Here is a 20481-nt window from a genome sequence, read left to right as displayed (position 1 = left end):
GTTATTAAGTGAGTTCCTGAGCTTGTGTCAAATGCTAAAGGACTGGTTTAGGCAGAGTGTTAACCTCTGCAACAGATGTAGCTGAGGGAATCCATGCACTGGGAAAATATGGACATGCAGCTACAGAAATGCAACAGTTTCTTCAACATTTAGGGCTCTAATAATTACTGAAGGGTTTATTAATATATCTCGAAGATTAGCATTACCAAAAGCAGATTACTTCAGTTTTAGGGGTCTGTTTCACAGGAAGACAGAAGGAAGGTTTAGAAAAGCCTTTCTAAGATAAATTCCTCTGCCTTCTCTCTCTTAGTTTGGTGCTTTAACAGGGAAATATCATAACCTGGTGTTCTGGAGTGGAGATAAGGCTATTTTAGGATATAGGTACTTATCTGTCACAGCTTCACTGAGGCTTTGGGATAGAGAGAAAATTACAACATCCATCACACTGAAATATATCTCAATATTATAATAATAAATTATTTGTTATTATGTGTGCTTAACATGGTATTTTATCATATCTACAAAGTCTGTTTTATGTGACCAGATAAATATTTTTTATAATTTTTGACAAATATTTACTATCAGATAACTCTTTCTTAAAAAAAACCAAATCACCTAAGAGTATCTTGACCCAGTGATTTGTTTTTTGTACAACTTCTCTTGGTATCAATAGAATTTCTTATTTTTCTTTCTCTTAGATAGTAAAATCAATATGGGACAACTTTAAAGCTGTCAAGACTCAGACTTTTTGTATATAAAGCTGTCAGTCTTTCCAGAAGCAGCCACTACTTTATGGAACCAGAATGCTTTTAAAGAAACCCACCGAGGGTGTCGTCAGAACCTTCAAACTATTTTTATTCCTTATTATTCCTTGCTCTGTGCAGTGCTCTGGACTTCCAGTGTGCTACATGTGCTCAGGTGCAGGAGAAAGAGATAGCAAATGCTACAAAGTTTGCAGCTGAAGGTGAAATTTCCTCCCTAATTAAATAAGTATTTAAAATATTTTAAGGTCACTTTGGTTTTGGTTGGTTGGGAGGCTTTTATTTGATTGAGTTGGGGTTTTTTTTGGTGTGGATTTATTTTTCCATGACAGCTGACACTAAAGCCATAGGTATTAATATAGCAATACAGCTGTTTTAGCTCTACAGAGGAACAAAAGGAAATTGCAACCTTCCCTTTCAATTTCTTATACTTTGGCAAAAAGAAAGGTTTGTGTCTCTGGGAGGCAGACACTCCACTGATGTGTGTCAGAACATCATCTTGTGATGCGGGTTCAAAACGGAGACAAGAGACAGACAAGGCTTCCAGAGCAGTCCAAAAACTTAAAGAGAAGAAAAACAGTTGCACCAGGGCTGTTTTCATGCTATGGCAAGAGGAAGAAGCGATCTGAAGTAATTTTTATTCTCTCTAATCCAGCAATTAAAGCGGTTTTCCCGTGACCCAAGCAGAAGTGCAGAGCGCCTTGGCAGAGCCTCGCTCCCTCCTCGGAAGGTGAACTCCAGAATTCCAGAATTCCATCATTGGGCACCTCTGGCACCGCCACGAGAGAAGGGAAAAAGGCAAATTGTGCTCAACAAGAAGAGCTCATAAAAAGGCAAACAGATCGGCCTGCGACTGAGAATGAGGTGTTAACCGTGCTCTGCCTGGGGCATTGTTTATCAGGAGACTTTCAGCAGCTGGGATGTGCTTATCCTGCACATCCTGAAAAAAAAAAATCTTTAAATATTAATGGGGGACATAAATATCTTGCTTTCTGGGCTTCTTTTTCAGCCTTTTTTTTTTTTAATATATAAATATGAACGACAGAACTTTCATATCTTTGTTTAACGAATATTGCGTATTCTCTACAGAATTAAACAAAATATAATACTTAAGGAAAAACCCACATGATTTCCTGACATGTATTCCCATTAAACTAAGATTATAAATTATGACTGGACATCATGACTTGGTGAAAGCTACATAAACTCTCCAGCCATACACATGAGCGTGTGTGTGCATTGAAAAAATCTTTCAAGAGGAAAATTCTGAGCATACCTGGACTTTTCTAACTGTATACAGTATGGCTTCAAGAAACCTCAAATCTCTGCTGAGATATGTGAAATTAGAAGTGAAGGTTTCTAATTTTGCATCACTGAATTTGATGGCACTTCTACGATCAATTTAGATGAGTTGTTTGGAAAGAATTAGGACTCTCCAATGTTAAACTTATTTCTTCTGGAGTTGCCAAGCTGAGATTTTGTGGGGCTTTTCCCCCCATTCATTTATTTGCATCTAACTTTGGGAAACACACAAAACTAAAGGTCAGAGACCAAAACACAGGACACAACCTAAACTTCAGTGACATTAAGTTTTGATACTGTGTTACTTAAAGGGCAATCATAGCTGTTACATTTAATCCATAAGAGCGATTCACATCTGAAGTGTTGCAAAATTCAATTAGAGAATTGCACTTCCTCTTGAGTGCCAGCTCTCAGTTTGCTGCAGTATTTAGGGCTTTGAAATAATATAAATGTATAAAATGTATAAGTTATATATTTATATTTTTATAAAACATAAAATATGTGCATATGGTTCTGATCATCGGCGACTGCAAAGGAAATGGGTGTAAATGGGAGTTGTCAAACGAGGTTGAGCATTGCTTCCCTGGAAAAGCCACTTTGGGTGAATGTACACGAAAGCTGAAACTGTGAACGAGGGACTGCCAAGACTGTTTTCATAATGTTTTGAACTTCCATATCTGCTGCAAAGACACACTGAGAAACGCCTCCGTGAGCTTGTCTAGGGCTTGGGCACACAGGATGCAGGAGGCACTTCCCATGGGAGCTTCCCCTCCCAGATCTGGGGCTGGGAGACGCTGCCAATCTCAAACCTGAGCCAGGCTGCTCAAGATTCTCAATTTCAAATTATTTCCACAAGACACATCATGATCAACACCTTGGCAAATCAATTCTGGAGAGCTATCACTGCAACCAACCCATGGATAAAGGCTGCTCTCATGGCTACAGCAGGTGGAAATCAGATTTTATAGCATCCGACTCCAGGTAAAAGACTATCTGTTGGTAACTGAACTGGTTCACAGATTTTATTTTTTCTTCTTTTCAGCTTGTGCTTACTACTCCAGCTACCATTAGTACCCAATGTATTTTGGGAACAAAATTTTATTAATGCAGTTGAAATGCCACTGAGTTGATGTTATTTGTATGGTTGAGAAAATGAGAAACATGCTGGACAGATTCTAGAACAAAGGAGAGGAAAATAAATGTGTGTCTATATATATAGACACACATTTGTGATCTCAAATTGGACTTTATTTTGTTCTCTGTCTGTCTACTGCTCAAATAGTTATGTTCAAAAAGCTCTGAAGTGAGCCACCTTTTCTATGGCAACAACACTAAGAAAAATGTTGAGTTTCCACGATCTAATTTAATTCTATTGATGTGATCTTATGGTAGCAATGATGCTTAAAATGCTCCAAGCTCAAATTGCCGTAGCATTTGCCTCCCACTGAAAGAATTTAGGTTTTATTATTTTATACTCATAGATGAAAGACTCTTATGATACCACTTTAGTGTATGCTACAAGCATACAATTGTATTAATAGTAGGTCAGGCTTTAATAATATTGAGATGGAAAGGGAATATTGCTGAGATATGGGGTATCTGATAGGTATGAGGGATTTATAAAAATACCTGCATGAGCAGTCGCTTTCTGCCACAAAACATGCACAATCATCACTTGGAAATACACAGCCCCGAGAAATTACAGGGCACGTTCACATCCCTACTTGCCCATAATCTCAGAGATCAGTATTTCTCTCTCTTTAACATCCCTCAGGTTCTGGAAATCAAATCATCTGTGTGTACCAAGAGCCAGGTGGGAGGGCTCCAGGCCCCTATTTTCAATAAACGTCCAAAAAAGTCCCAAGTAAAGTCTGTGGGAATGGTCTTCCTAAGCCAAGATTTAAAAAGATGAAATCTGCAACTCTGTGAGAGGAAATAGAAAGAAAATTCAAGAAGAGCTTCAGGGGCTAGCAGACCTAAATTTATGTCCATGGCTGACTGTGAGTTCTCACTTGAAATGGTTCTACATCCTAAAGAAGGGAGAAGGATAATTTTTTCAGAGAAGACAATGACTCATATGTTAAGAGTGATGCAAATAAAGTGCCCAGGGATCGATTAAATTGATTTGATAAAGGTGCAATGTTATTGGAAAAATCCTGAAGATCACAAATGACAAAAATTCAAAATATAATAAATATTTTCACAAAAAAGTGAATTTAAATCTGATTGTGGGACTACTTCCCCCTTTACAACTATTTTTTTGACATCAGTAGCAGGAGCTGAAGGGAATGACTAAACATTCAAAAAGCAGTAAAGGACTTCATCTAAGGAGGATTCTGCCTCACCTGACATAGATTAAAACTTGGTTTATTTTTAAGGAAAGGCATTAGAGGAGTGGCTGTCATATACAGCCATACTTCTTATTAAAACCAACTGCATTTGTTAAGCAGGCGCACGGAGTGTTATTGATTTTTTAATATTGAAGAAAATGTCCAAAGTTAGTTTCTTGGCTAGCAGCCTACCCAGTTAACAAATTGCTCACCTGGATAATTTAAGAACCAACTTACATGAAATGCTTCAATCTCCAAGGGCACTGAAGGCCCTCAGCTTACAACTAAGCATGGAAATCAAAGTCCTCCACAGCCAGGATGCAAGTTTGGAAAAAGAAGGGAGTTAATAAATAGCTGAGGAGGAAGCTACCAGAAAGCTGTGCTCGTTCTGTAAGCAGTGAGGGGAAACAACAAGGTTTAAAAGATGAAAATACCATGTAATAATCACTTCCCTTCCTAGGGTTCTTCTGCCACAACCATCCTTACAATTGGGCTGGGAGGTAACACCACAGAGAGCTTTTGGGTTCTGATGGTAGCAGATTTTATGGGTGTGAAATTTGCTAATTTCGCGGGTATGCCAAATACGAACTTCCTCCAGAAGATTCATCATCTTGTTTAAGACAGGTAAAATGTACACGAGAGTAATTTCCCACTCTTCTGAATTTATTTATTATTTAGTTATGTATACTGAGAAGCCTATTGTGAAGTCTCTACTTGTTCACAGCAGTCTAGTATTGAACATAGAGGGGAAATATCACTCACTGCATATTTCTCCTTATCCTTGTTGCAGAGAAACTCTGGAAGAATTTCCAAAAGAGGATGAGTGAAGTTAAGAGGATTTTTTTATCTATAGCTTTGGTGGTTATCAGCTCTATTCTTTAATTGAAACTGAAGTGAGCAGCTGTTAGCTTCCCTGCCATTAGGAGCTAACACATTACATTTGGAACAATAAACAGTTGTCGCTATTTGAGTTCTTGCCATCAGCACCTCCCAAAAAACACCTGTGCGAGCCGTCTATGTGCTCGAGTTGGCTGTTCCGAGGTGCCAGCCTTTATAAAAGTTGCATGAGCGCTTCCTCCCCTCTCGGAGGGGAGAGACAGACTGGTTTGCGTGGAGCAGCGAGTGTTTGTGCCTGTGTGAAAGGGAGGAGAGCCAGGGTGCAGTTTGATACCTGTTGGCAGCGCCAGCGGCTCTGTGTAGCGCCGCTAAACGCCAGCTTGGATTGATTCCACTCTATTTAGTCTGCTCCTAAACGCAAACTGCTTGAATCGAGACAAATTCAAGACACGAGCGAACGGCAGCGAACCGCAAAGGGATTCCTGCCTGTGTTAAGTAGTGTCACCTTCATGGCGGTAGGCAGAGCCTAAATAAGGGTTGGAATTAATCTCTTTTCTATTACCCAGCCAGGAGCTGCCGGAGGCTCTGTGCTGGAGCCTTGCGGTGCCTCGCAGGCTGTGCTGCCGAGCAGGGATGCTGCTGCTGCTGCCCAGCAGAACAGAGGGATGTGCTCCTCCTCTGCCTGCCTCAAAGGGAACACGAAGCGTTTTGTGGCACAGCAGCTCCAGGGGGCTGCAGCCTCCTGTGTTCCTGCTCTGGGAGCCCTGGCAGCGAACGAGAGGCTGGAGCTCTAAGGGGATTTCTCCTTCTCCCAAGTTTCAACCGGGTGCATCCTCTGTTTAGTCAGGCAAAGGATGGGAAGGAAAACAACTTGTGGGACAGGGATGACTCCTGGCTAGTTATGGCTATAGATGCATTGCCATCGCAGCTTTCAAGAGCAGTATTTCTCGATGCTTTCCTCTCTCAAAGTAGGAAACGAAGCTACGAAGCCATTCCTATTTATTTACTTACTTAAGGGGTGCAAAGCTTTGCGGTGAGGGAAGGTGATAATAAATCGGGGGGATTTCCCCCCCTCAAGGTTCTTCCAGCCTCCTCCTCCCTCATTTACATATCTGGCTGGTGGGTGATTTTTATTCTCAGCACGAAAACTGCAATCTATTTCAATGCATGAATGCAGCCCTGCATCTATTCAACACAGTGAAATAGCCCAGAGACTTATTGTACTAAATAAGAAAACAAGGCGAAGAAACGGGCTCGCCAGCCTTAGAAGCAACCCTCTGTGATCCAAAGTCCTCCCGATTCTTTAAAGGAGGGTTGTAGAACGGAAGGAAAAAATAAACCTCCCCCAAAAAAACCCCACCAACAAGCGGGAAGACAAATACAATTACCATCACTTCTTCTCCCGAGAGAATAATAATGATAATAAAAAAAATTACTAACAAGCATCCCACGACATTTTCATTATCGGCAATTTGAAAACATCCGACTTAATGAGGGACCCCAGTTGGGTCTAATACCGCACCTACGGACGAGGAAGGCGCTCGCCCAGCGCACCTTGCACGCACACAGAGCCCAAGTCAGGCAGAAACCCACGGGGCGAGAGCCCTCTGCCAGCCAGCCGGCCACAAATTGTCGGAATAAAATGAATACTCACTCTTTCAAGGAGCAGAGGAGCCGCTCGCCCACAGCCACTTCATGCACGGATGGAAAGGGTGAGGTAAAAAGCCATCAGCCGGTCCCCGGGAACAGGCAGGGTGCTCCAGATTTTCTTCTCATGCTTTCCGAGGCTGCCGATGCTGGCGGAGCCGCTGCTTGCCGGGCTTCCCGGGTCTCTGTGCCTGCATGCCGGAGTGCAGTTATTAATTTCTCCCTTCGCACGAGCCGGCGGCAGCCGCACGTCTCCAGGAGAGCAGGGATATTCCAAATAAATCCGCTAATTCCGGGGCTGAGCGCGCTGCCGTGCCCGCCTGCCTGCCAAACGTAACTGTGAAGCGATGTGGAAAAGTGAGCCGGGAGCCTCCCCTGACAGCTCTTATTGGGCTGATCTCGGAGGCAGGTCTAGCGCTGGGAAATTCGTGTAAGCACTTTGGGGTGGTGGTTTTCCCCCTCCCTCCGCTGCCCGCCTTCCCCCCGGCAGGCACACAACTTTTCCAGGGGCGGCGGCGCCTCTCGCTCCTGCCGGGAGCCCGGGCCGCCAACTCCGCGCCGGGGCATCTCCTCCGGCCGCCCGGGAGAGAAAGACCGAGGGATGCGGGCAGGGACGGAGGGAGGGGTGCGGGAGAGCGGGGGTGGGCACCGGGCGGACCCGGGGCGGGGGGGCCGGGCGCGGAGCGGGGCCACCGGGGACGCGCCCGCCGGGGCTGGGATGTGCCCGAAGCGGTGCAAAGAGCAGCCCCCCCTTCTCCGGGCACCGTCCTTTGGGGGGATGCCTGCCGGCAGAGGGACGCGGGGAGGATGCGGCAGCACCCCGATGGATGGGCCGCGGGCAGCCGCTCGTCTCCGTGCGACAGCGCTGCGGGCGGGCGCCCTGGGGACAGGGAGGGCAGCCTTGGAAAACGCTTTTCCCAACACGCCCCCGGGAGCTGCGGGCGGCTCGGGGCTCTCGCAGCCTCGGCGGCCCGGGGGCAGCGCCAGGCCAGGATGGAGCAGCAGCGCGCAGTAAGTCCTTGACCCTCGGCCCGTCCCCAAATGCTCTCTGTGACCGACAGCGCCGGGATCCCGCACGGCCCCGCCGCTGGGGCACCGGGCATCGCCACCTGCCCCGGGCTGTGCGGAGATGGAGCGGGCTCGTCCCGTCCGGAGCGCACAAACAGCACGGGCAGCGCTCCGTGAGGGGCAGCACCCCGTGAGGGACAGCGCTCCGTGAGGGACAGCACCCCGTGAGGGACTGCACCCCGTGAGGGGCAGCGCTCCGTGAGGGACAGCGCTCCGTGAGGGACAGCACCCCGTGAGGGACTGCACCCCGTGAGGGGCAGCGCTCCGTGAGGGACAGCGCTCCGTGAGGGACTGCACCCCGTGAGGGACAGGCCACTGCCAGCCCTGCCCGCCTTCCTCATCCATCGGGCTTTTCTCCTTGTCGTGCTGCATGGATTATCTGTTGGCAGATTAAATGTATTATTTTTTATAATACATCCTAGCTCTGATGTTTGCCGGAAGGGGTAAGAGCACAAGGTCAGGCGCAGGCAGGGACTCTAGAAATGGAGGGCTGGCTCCACACTGAGCTGGTGCTGTTGGGGAAGTTTAATGGCCCTCAATTCCATCCTTCTCCAACTCTCTGTGACCAGTACGATGGTGTGGTTGAAGTGCTGTGTGGTTCTACGTTAACGAACCAGGTTCCTTGCTCAACTTTATTTTTAAAGGGCTGGTCACCTGAATCTCATTCAGAGCACCTGCAAACCTCTCCACCTTAACCAAAAGATAAGATGACTACTCTGTTGAAGATCTACCTAGGATTGCAGAAAGTGGAGCCTAATGTTCTGCTATACAGTAAGCATACCATATAATTTAGTTCCATGATTGTTAATCTTATTTTCCATGCTGATCCTATGAGTGCATGACATTGTGTGAGACCCTCCCTGTGTAGCTCTTACCTGCTCGACTTTATCTTGACTAAATGCAAGCTAGTGCAGATAACTGGTGCATTTCTGCTTGCACAGAACCTCCTTCTGAAAAGTCCCAGACTAATGGGAATGTAGCAAAATGCACCCAGAATGTGCCATTTTTCAAGGTCAATGAAGAAACATCTAACTATCGCTTTGTTTCCCTCAGCCCAGGTGCTTACCTTCAGAGCTGTGAGCCTGGGAGGATTGCTTGGAGCAGGATGGATATGAAAATACCCAATACCTGAAGCAGGCAGAGCCTTGAGGGAAATACAAAACACTTGGCAGTGCAATAGATAAGATCAGAAATGTGGTTTCCTTTTACCTGGGGTTTTGCCGAGGCAAGGAGCGTTTTTCTCCCCCATCTTTCCACCAACTGAACAAGGCAGTGGAAATACAGATCTTGTCACAAGGGAAGTGGGAGGATGCTCAACCTGGCTTTACTCCTGGGAATTAATGCCACTTTTCAAAATTCTTGTAGGTTTCAGTAAGAGTGGTTGCACACCTTGTTTTAATTTCCATTTAAAACACCTAAAGGAAGCAACCAAGAATAAAAGTTCTTAAAAAGAGCCCTCATGTCCTTGCTTTAAATAGGCAGCACAGCAGTGTGTGGGAAGAAAGCTAATGGTAGAGGTTGTACCTCCAAGTGCAGCTTAAAAGTTGAGTTTTTTGTTTTGATTTCAACCTTTGACTTGCGCCATTTGTTCTACGTGACCTTTCTTGCAATTGGAAATTATCAGGGCAAAAGCTGCACTCTTTCATCTTCAGGTTGTGGGAGAGGATGGTAAGCGTCTTGTTAAAATGGATTATGCCATCCATGGATTCCCCTGCTGGAAAGCCTTGCAGATGATGGAGTAAATCTTGACAGGAAGAAGTGTATAGATGAAAATTAATGTAAAAATAAGCTTGGAATAGCAGAGGAACATTTGCAGCTTTCTGCATCCTATCCAGATGCAATGATTTAATGATATTTATCATAGTGAGAGATATATATATACACATTACTGCATTACACTGATGAATATGCTGGCTAGAAATTGTTTCCTCTTAAATAAATATTATAAGGAAGATTATTCCTCTATCTTCTAAATGGCCATTACATTTTTTAAGCAAAAAGCGGCTCTGACTCCAATTGCAATGGGATGAAGATTTTTAGTTTAATGACTGTACTGAAGAAAGAAGTCATCTGCAAAATGCATATGATTAAATCTCACCCTGGATCAAACTGGAATGCAATTTTTCATATTAAATTTTGGGATCAGGGGAAAAAAAATCAACCAAACAAACCAGACTATTTACAAAATGTATTGGCTTGTGGGATGGGTTGGTTGTTGGTTTTGTTATTGTGGGGTTATTTTTCATCTTGGATTTGTGGTATCTTTTGGTTACTTTTTTTTGCTTGGTCTTTTTTTCGGTGGGGTGGTGGTGTTTGTTTTTTTCTTTTAGGTGGATTTTAGTTTTTTGGGGGGGGGGGGGGGTTGTTTGGTTTTTTGACTGGTTGTGATGGAGAATTGGGAAAAAATTCACCTCAGCTTGGAAGAGAACCGGGAGATTTACTTCTATATTGCTTTGCTTTTATGAGTAAGAAGGATTAAAACCCCAATGTGAGTTCCCACACATATACAGACAGGAAGTATCTGTCACCTAAAATATGTGGCATAATGGAAATCCACCATCTTCTCTCACTTTCTTGGTTTTGTGAGAACAGTTGTTGATTATCATTTAATTCTTTGTTCCGCAGCAGTGCAATCAGCTGTTTCCTGAAGAGAGAGAGTTTAGACCTTTCTGCTTACAAATATCCAGTAGAAGTGGCTTGAAATGAGCCCTTCAGGGGGCAACTCAGTCACAGCACAGCCTTGCCAGGGTTACTGCTGGAGTCACTGTTTGGGGTCATCTCATTTAAATGACAATGCCAAAGTTCAGGGCTTAAGAGGGGAAAAGAAACTACTGTGCTAATTCCTCATATTCACATTTTATTCCCATCAGATCACCCACCAGTGAGATATTTCCCTCAAAGCATCAGTAGCTGATTTCAGTTTTTAATATGTAAAATGGAGCCTGATCCAAAATTACATGCAATTAATGAGTCCAGAGTGAATTGCTTGATCAAGATAAATGACTTTACTGCAAGCTACTTTTGCTTACAGGGATTGCCACTAAAATGCCACTTCAAAGTAATAAGAAATTAATAACTGATTTGAAAGTTACTAAAGCAAGTTTATGGACTAGTGGCATCACCTGCCATTGCTGCAATAAAGCTTTAAACACATTAAATGCTGTTTTCTTAGGCAATACCCACTCTACACCATTGGCACCTTTTGCTCAAATTACATTAAGGATTATTCCTTAATTTAAATTGCTTTGTATGCTAGAATTGACATTAGAATTTTATTCTAGAATTGACATTTCATGACGTGAAATAAGAAGAAACAAGAAGTTATCTTAAGTTCAGCACATTTCTGAATAAAATATGCACTTTTATCAGCTCTCTGTGCCAGCACACAAACATAATTACCTTTAGAACATAGGTTCTTATCACTGTCTTGCAACCTTTAAAACCTGCTTGCATACAGTTATCACAAGTTGGTTATCAGGAAAAATAATGATCTCCTGTGTTTGGGAAGTCACTGAAGACATCTGTAACTTGAAAAAAAAAACGATTATATAATGCTTACAAGTGATCCTATAGATTAAAACAAGGGAAATGATACAAGCAGCCTCTGAGATAAAGGTACAGGATTGGTTGGGATAGGTTTGGCTTCAATTTTTTTCCCTCTGTAAGAAATTTGTGTTTACACTTTAACAGGCAAGGCTAGAAACCCTGAGAGACTGAAGTGAAGGATTTGCAAAGGAACGCCAGACTCCTTCAGGGATCACACATGGTTAAAATTCAATATCCAGCACTGGAACAGAAAGCTTGGGAAGCCCCACTGAAGAAAGAGCAGCAGAAGTGACAGAAAAGATTATCAACCACCCAAAACCCTTTGCTTTTGAGTCTGGGCCTTCTGAGAATCTAATCCAACTCCATTCCCTGGTTACTTGAGATGTGAGGAGAAACATGCATTGATTTTGAAGTTAGTTATGCTTTGACTGGGCAAACATATTCCAATAACCATTCAAATTCCTCCTCCAGCCCAAAGAAAAGTCTGTTTTGTCAGACAGAAACAACAGTTTAACCCAGCAGCAGCCCTGGGCTGGTGGGCCCTTAGCACATCCTTTGCCATCCCCAAACACTTCATTTAGCACTGTAAAACACAACTAGCCCTGAGCCACTTCACTCTCCAGAGACTATAAAATATAACCCCCCAACTACGAATTTGTGTACCTTTTGCACCAGTGATATTAGGGAGTGCATAAAAATAACACTGCATTATCAGGTTTTATTATTCCTCGGGCACTGTTTGCAATTTTGACTAGTTGCTGTCAGGTTGGCTGTTAGAAAAACAATTATTCCTTTAGTACATCAAACACGAGGAGAAAGACAAAAGGAAATTATATCCAGCAAGGCATTCAACCATTATTTTTTGGTTGTACATTAGTGCAAGTTGTACAGGATGCAATTTGGGGAGTTAATCTTTCGCTGTGGGTTTTCACTCTGCCTTGTGAGCGTCAGGAGCTGGCTCAGTCACAGAAGCTGTGCAAATATTGTTTGCTCTACCTCAAGTGCCCTCTAGTGTGCAGTAATTAAGCAGGTTAAAATAAGTTTTTTTCTCCTTTTTTTTCCTAACAGTTACTCTCCTAAATCCCAAAGTGATATGTAACGCTGATTTTCTTCGAGAGGAAAGAGAAATTCAATGTTCACTGCATTAATTGTGTGGCTATAAATGAATTATCTCCTCCATGCAAAATCAAATCATTCCTGTTGCTGTCAGATTTTTATTCTCAGAGGTATAAGTTAAATAAAGCACAATAATTCTTTTGGGTGTTGTGAAAATGTCAAAGTACAAACAGTTTTTGGTGTTATCAGATCTAAAACAAAACTTTTCTCTCTGAAAAAGGAAATTACCATATTCATCAACAAAATATGACCCTAGAACCAGATTAACAATAAAACCCCTCATTATGCTTCTAGGGTGTTTTAAAAGTACTCATTGTCTGCAGTTTAGAAAACAGGCAAGCCTACATGAATATAAACAGAATAATGAATGGGGCATACATGTAACAAGTTCTGTGTGTTCTCACCTGTTCTGTGATGCTGAACTTCTCCCTCAAAATTCTGACATCACCTGGCTGGACAAACCCAGTGGTGTCTGTCAGTGAGAGCAGGCTCTGTGCAGCAGCTCCTGACACCAAAGAACACTGACAGGAGAAGTTAGGAGATGCTGGGAGAGAAAAGTGTGGAGAGGTAGAATTACCAGCTGCAGCTCCAAGAAGAAAGAATTAAAAACTCTGAGGAAGCAAGAGCTATTTAACTTATAAATAAATTTAAATAATAACTTTAACTTATTTAGGTTTATTTCTAAGGGCTCCCCTGCATTTAAAAAGCAGACTTGAGTTTCCCACATAACTTTCTCCACTGCACAAATGAGTTCATTTTGGGGAAAACCATTGAAGATTTTTTTCCCCATTCCTTATTTCACTGTGCCCTGACCTCAAGACCAAGTATTCACTTTCAGGCAGGATTTACCATAAAATTCCAAGATAATAGCAAGCCTAAGCATACTCAAAACAAAACAGATTTTTAATGGACTTCTGAAAGCTGAGGTAAGAGGGATGGGTGGATCCCAGGAGAGATTAAATGGTTGCCTATAATAGGGATATGCTACACAGGGTGAGAGAATTGAATCTTTTATGAGTTGTAAAATCAGTACGACTTCCTATAAGTGGAAAGAGTCATCATCACAACCCCTGAGCTGGGCTGTGGTGGCAGAGTTGTGGTTTCCAAGTGAGGTGCTGAGAGAAGCCCACAGCATTGTTTCCCGTTTGCCAGCTTGGCTCTGCTGAAGGTTAATTTCTGCACCTTGACTGTTGCATTCTGCAGAGAACACACAGTTCTGGTACAGTTTAGCATCCATGGGAGGCAGACAGGACAGAGCAGAGCACCACACTTTGCCAATACAAGGTTTTCTAACACAAAATGCCCTGTTTTTACAGCCACACTGCACCCAGGCACCGTGCTGCCAGCAACACAACAACAAGAGTTATTCCAGAAACAAAGCTGGATTAGATGCTCTCATAACTGAAAGCTAAAGTACAGCAGGGTTAGACAGGTCTTGGCAGGGATCTGGGCAAATAAAGTGCCTTCATTTCCATCAGATTTGAGTCAGCTTCCCCAGGTGTGTTCAGCCCTCATCACTGCAGGGATGAGAGTGAACAGCAGCAGCAAATACACCTGGGGAGCAGCAGGGAGGGGAAAAGCCACTCAGTGGTTGGCTGTAAAATGGTTACCTTAAAAATGGACAGCATTCTGCCACCCCTGTCCCAAAGACAATAAATCCCTTCAGTTTAGCCCAGCTCTCCATGAAGTGCCTTCTCTCTCTGGAGGAGAGCAGCAGATCTTGGGTCCCTGAGAGGTGACAATTACAGCAGGCAAGGCATCCAAAGGTAGCTGTGGTTACTAACACAAGGGAAAGCAGCTCAAGCACAAACACAAAAGTAGCACAAGCCCACAAGGCCACCTGAAGAAACTCACCAAAAGGTACTTTTGCACACCTCATAACCCAAATCCAACAGCAGCACAAGCTGAAATTTGGCTGCCAGCTCAAATGGTGTTTTTCCATTCTGAATGCAGTGACAGATTAGGAGTAGATGCTTATTTCAAAGTACTTTTCTCCAGAGAGTTCTGCTTTGGTTTTTTATTTAATTAAGAAGGTAAGTCAACATATTGCCCATAAAGTGATTTTTTCGGCAGCTGCTGACATTGTAGTTTGGCAGGCTGATCTTAAAAAAAATCGTAATGCTGTGGTAAAATAAAGCATCCATTTCCCCTAAAAATATTTCTGGTGCATATGGAAGAAATACTGCTAATAAAAGAGAATATCAATCATTTCAATGCACAGGACTCCATGCTGAAGGACCTTCCTTCTTAATCAGTAACGTGATTCTCCCTCTATATGCTCTGCTAAACAGGCAGAGCATATAGAAGGATAATCATGTTACTCAAAACAACTGGTTTTACTGCCAGTAATTTAATGAATCAAGTAAATATCTCCTGAAATATATTCTAAATTTATTTACCAATGCTGACAGGTGGCTTTTATTGTCAAATGCAGTAAAATCAAGTGAATAAGTGCCTGAGACTGAGATGATGCAAATAATGTCCCCCAGAGGAGACAACATGGGAATGATGTGACTGATCCACAGCTTGGTGACCCTCAGCTTCTTTGCAAGACTTAAAAGTGAAGAGAGAGTGGTAAAAGGTGTGTTTTCCATGGATCACTCAAGTCAAAGAAGCCAACTCTGGAATAACAGGAGGAATATCAAGGCCTGACTCACTCTTGTGCTAATTTCACTAATTCCAGCTTAACAGCAGAATAACACTAGGGTGAAATATGACCTATATTTTTATTTAAATTAAAATCTCTAATATTCATCAAATATTTATAAGAATATATAACAAATAATTGTGGCAAACATTGCATAATAAAGATGAAAGGGAAATTAACCTTGTGAATTTTTAAACTGCAGAATAAAGACCATTACATTAATAAGACTTAATTAGATCATTAAATATTTAAAATTATGTCCTCTAATAAATGTTTTTATTTAACATATTTCTTTTCTATCTATTACATTAGTAAAATGCCTTTAAGATACAGAAAAAAAATAAAAAGATGGGCTTTTTTTTTCTTTATAGCCATGCAATACAGAGAAAGTGAGAAAGGAGACATGGTGACAAGGTCAGCTCTCAGGAGAGAACAAGAGAACTTCTAGAAGCCTCAGGTCCCTGCTTGAATGGGTTGGTAAGAGGCTGTGTCTTTGCTAATAATTTTTCTTCATTTATTCTCTTCTTTAGGTCTAGCTTGGCTGTCTCTATGCTGATGAACTTGAGTTGATCCAGCACAAATAAACCTTGTCTCTGTCCATGTTTGTTCCATTGAGCATCTAATTCATCCCTGGCAGTGCACAGGGATGAGAGCAGCACTTGGGAACTCCCAGGGAATCCTCAGGAAATCCACACCTTGCAAACAGAAAGGGTCAAATGGATAGCAAAGGATTGGGGATACAAGGGGTACAGATTCTTTTCTCAACACTAATTCAGCTCACCTCATGTCTCTAGAGTTTTCCAATTATTCCACAAACAGCAGAAGAGTTAAAGCAAAAAGCTTCTGAATCAACCCAAATTGAGCCCACAACATTACACTCCTACCAAAAAGAAATTTCTTTGCCTAGAACACCTCCAAAACTTTTAATATTCCCCTCTAGATAAGGCACTTCAAAGTAATTTCTGTTCCTTCAGTGTGTTCCAGTCCTATTTCTGCCCTGGCTGTGCACACAAACCCCACAGCCAGGGAGCCTGCCTGTCTCAGCTTTCCCCTGAAAAGCCAGGTTTTGCATGCACTTGCAGAAACACTGATTAAAATCAAATGGCAAACAGTGACAAATCAAATCTAACTCATCAGTGTTTCAGATTTATCAGAGGCTACAGTTTAATGATGTTTTAGTGGAAATTCTCTTCATTTGCAAGCACACAAAATTCTAAGGCCCTCTCTGTTTAGTTACTGTGCTTTTTGCAGTTAAACCATTCTTTCTGTTTGCCACAGTAACACTTACTCTGATCTAATTCCCACAAGTTTTTGTTTATTTTTGTAATATTCCTCTGACTTCTGTAGATTGTGTGGTTTGTTGCTATGTTTGTCTTCCTGCTGTCCCTCAGCATTTCCCTCCTCTGTACCCATCATCACCCATCCTGTAATTACAGAAATGTTATTTTTTGATAGACAGATGCATAGGGTTGCTGGCAGGAGTACTGCCATTATGCAGTCCAAATATTGTGCAGAATATTAAAGAATCATACAAATCAAGTCTTAGTGAAAGAATAATCTTGTGAATTATCAGAAAGTTTCAACTAAGTCTAGTTTGCTTGTTTACACATGGGATAACTCACCTCAAACTAGGTAACATTTATTTACATATGACAGCTAGGACTGCACAGGAGATAGAGTCTTCTAATTAACACTCCTGATGCTGCAAACATAAACAGGGATGAACACATATTCCATTATGTGTAGCTGCCACTCACATTGCCACAGTATTCTTTTCTTGTCTCTGCACAAGTAAAACAATGCTACAAAGCAAACAAGCACCGAGCTTTCACTTCAGTACCTGCCTAATAGTGTCACACCTTATTTCCAGGAAATTTATTTGGAAAAGTTACCAAAAAACAACCAAAAAGCAGTGTCATATCGTATCACTTCACTTAACTCAGGCTCAAGAGGCTGTAGGAATAACATGAGAGCTTCCACTAGTGTTATGTATTACTGTGCTTTAAAGTTTCCACAAATAAGGCACCTGTTTCTGCCTGGCAGGCAGGCTACAGAATAGTGAAAAGTGACACTGTGCTCACAAATAAAAAGCTTAATCTGCAGAACAAATGAGGAATAAAATACACACTGTGGGGCCAAATGGCTCACCACTGAAATGTGGAGAAAAGCAGTCTGAGTAGGCAGAGCAAGGGGAAGGGAATGTGGAAAATTCTGTGGCAACCACTTCCAGCTGGGGGTGCTTCAGCCAGTTCTGAAGGGGCCCTGCCTTATCCTGTCTGGGTGTTTGGGCTGCCAGGGAAAATGTGGAGATGCTGCCAGCAGAGACAGGAGGGCTGGAGCCACCCAGCTGAGGGAGCTTTCCCAGGGCAGCTCTGCCTTTCCTTCTCACTTCAGAGAAGGGTGGCTCCCAGCACCATCCAGGCTCTGTCCTCCCAAACCATACCCACAGAGGGCTTTGCAAACTTTCCTTCTGCTGTCACTGGGACTAAGGAAGGGTTTATCATTTCCTCTGTGCTCAGCCAGGTGTAGGGCCCTCGCACAGAGCTCCCTCAAAGTGCCTTCACACAGACTTCCAGTCTCCACACCACAGCTCACTGCACACCCTTACCCTCAGCTGTCTCATTTATAATTTAAATGTTTAATGTAAAGTGAAGCTCATGTTAACAATGCATATTTTTGACGACTGACAGTATAATGCTTGATTTCCTAAAGGAATAACTGGAGTGATCCATAAGAAAATAGAAAGCCAAGTAACACTGCCTGAACAGACATAATTTGTGCTCATCCTTGAGAACCCTTAGAGAGCATACATCCCTTCCTCCTTCCCAGCTAGGCAAGGTGGGATTGACTGTGGTTTTCTTTCAGATGAGGTATGAAAAGCTGCAGTGCACTTTGTTCTGCACTGGTATTAATGATACCTTCAGAAGTGGGATGTCTTTGATATCTATTGTGTGCTGCTGACTGATGGCTCTTTCTAGCCTGGAAAAGTACCTTGTCTTAGCAGCTTTGTGTGGGCTGAGAGTGGAGGCCACAAGAATATTTTGAAGTTGAGAAATTTTAAATTAATATAAAGAATTGTATTATTAAAGCTGAGATAGTAATACCCTTCTAAATTCACCCTAAAACTTTCTTTGTCCATTCAGGAAATGATCAGATATTATCCCATCTTGGTTCTGGATGTTCTTTATTGCTGTTCATCCTCAGAGGCAGTGGATGAGAATCCCCACCAGCAAGAGCAGGGACAGCAGAATCACTCTCCTTGAGCACAATCTCTGCTGCAAGCCCCCCTCCCTGACACTTCTTCTATTATAAAACACTCAGAAGCAGGGATCCTGGTAATTGTCTGACTAATATCTTCATTATCAGGGAGCGTTATCTTTCGCATACAACAAATGGAGATGGTGCTGACATCAACACTGAAAATAAGGACTAGAGAAGGGGAACTACTGATCAAAGAGAAAATAAACTACAAAGGTTAACTTATGGCATATCCTTTTCTTAACCTGTGTTATATTAAGGAAATATTAAATAAACTAGAACTTGTAAAATGATATTTTATTTCTTTGACTATACTAGCAATACTTAAAATAATTTTGCATGAGAGAAGACCCACATTCTGCTCCTAGATTTTAACTATGCCATCTGAAGCGAGCAGTGGTTAAGAGCATGAGAGAATGGAGACAGAATGAAAAAGATTGGCTGGGACAGGAATTCAGATGGTTGTTTGGAGGTGCAAGCTCAGAGCAGCTCAATGCAATGTCTGGGAGGAGCTGTTGGCTCTGCAGAGCCACTTGTGCTCTGGCACTGACATCAGTCACCTGGGCAGGCTCAGCAGGAGAAGGGCTCTGGAAGGGCTGCAGCTCCCGAGGTCAGGGCTGACACCAGCAGGACAGCGTGGGGAACAACTGGGGCTGCTGCCCACGCCAAACCTGCTCTAAGAATAGACAGCCTCATCCTCTAGGCTTGTCAATCTGTCACCCAGGAAAAAAAAATAGAAAGGAAAATTAAAAGGTTATGATGTTATCGTCTCCAAAAATAGGATTTCAGTCATCCTGGAGAAGTGCTGTGCTGGGGTATTTTCACTCAGGTTCTGCTGACGTCTCCCAACTGTCACCAGCACTGAGCCTCCTTTTGGGACTGCTAAAGGTCACCGAGCACCAGGGAGGTGGAGGGAGATGGAAGGAGACCTCCATTTGGGTGACCACAGGAAAATGTTTTCAGGATTAATCTGAGGTAGAAAGAAATGAATCAGTTTGTCTGTGTTTCTCTTTACTGGTGCTGACAACACCCAGAACAGCAGCGCCTTCTGCTCTTCAGCACTGCCTCAAGTCCACCAAAGACCAAAGGTTACTTCCTAAAAAAGGAGCTGCTGCCTGAACCAGCAGCCTGGTTTTCTTATATCTCAGAGCTAACATAGAAAACAAAGGATCACAGCATGCAAGAGCAGAACATACTATTGGAAAACAGTCTAAGAATAAAAGAAAAACAACCAGCAAATCTCAAACAGTACCTTTGAGAATGAAGAGAAACTCGCGAATGCCATATCCATTTTACTTGATAAGACAGGATTCAGCTGAGTCCATTGGAAGAAAATCCTCTGCTCTGAGAGCAAAGTGAGACTAATTCAGTTCCCAGGGCACAGCAGAGGGTGGCAGGGGCAGGAGTGACCCCGCGGTGCCACACAACAGCCCGCGAGCTCCGAGTGCTCAGCGTTCTGAGGGTCAGGCCTCTGGCACCGTGGCATTTGAGATTCAGTCTCTCTATAGATTAGGATTGATCTCCCCTGTCTCTGGATAAAAAAATAAACAAACTGTAACCTTGAAATTGTCATCCAAACCTGGAGTCCAGCCAAAAGAGCAGAGACAAAATCCCCTTGAGAAGCAGAACAGCAACCCCAGAGGTCACTATCGATGCGTCAAACACAAACAGTGGATTTTGATACTGCAAGGACTTGAGTAATTTCATTTTTATTCAAAAACTGAAAGTGTAATCATTTTTTTTCCCCCTGAAATGCAGAATTGCATCCATTTCCATGTAAACACAGATACTCAGAGGATACCTTAAATATTCTCTTGGAACTGAACATGCACATTTGAAAGCAGTGCAGTTATAGAATACAGCATTCTCCTCCGCGCAAGAGGATGGTGCTGTACTGCCCTCTTTGTTGCTTTGGAGAACAGAGGGAGTTACTAGCAGCTTCAAAGCTGTAAGGAGGCAGCAAAGCAAA

The 20481-nt window shown here is 42.9% G+C and overlaps 1 protein-coding gene and 1 long non-coding RNA gene across 4 annotated transcripts in view; one reads left to right on the top strand and one right to left on the bottom strand.

Annotated features, from left to right (window-relative positions):
• The window catches only part of LOC134424142 (cadherin-8), a 162631-nt gene extending 155354 nt beyond the window's left edge, over window positions 1–7277 (bottom strand). The window contains exon 1 of the mRNA XM_063167664.1: window positions 6885–7277. The gene's annotated coding sequence lies outside the window, so the exon portion shown is untranslated. The remainder of the gene's footprint in view (window positions 1–6884) is intronic.
• Window positions 7278–7682: 405 nt separating this feature from the next.
• On the top strand, window positions 7683–18754 carry LOC134424143 (uncharacterized). 3 transcript variants are annotated; one of them, XR_010029349.1, is made up of 4 exons: window positions 7683–7888; window positions 8590–15188; window positions 15626–15731; window positions 18398–18754. It is a non-coding gene; the product is annotated as an uncharacterized LOC134424143 (long non-coding RNA). The 3 variants fall into 3 exon arrangements; XR_010029350.1 differs by lacking the exon at window positions 7683–7888 and having other exon boundaries at window positions 8402–8716; window positions 8999–15188; XR_010029348.1 differs by lacking the exon at window positions 7683–7888 and having other exon boundaries at window positions 8402–15188.
• Window positions 18755–20481: the final 1727 nt, after the last annotated feature.

Source organism: Melospiza melodia, chromosome 13 (assembly GCF_035770615.1).
Source record: "Melospiza melodia melodia isolate bMelMel2 chromosome 13, bMelMel2.pri, whole genome shotgun sequence".
Lineage (NCBI taxonomy): Eukaryota > Metazoa > Chordata > Aves > Passeriformes > Passerellidae > Melospiza > Melospiza melodia.
This window is presented reverse-complemented; position numbering and strand designations above follow the sequence as displayed.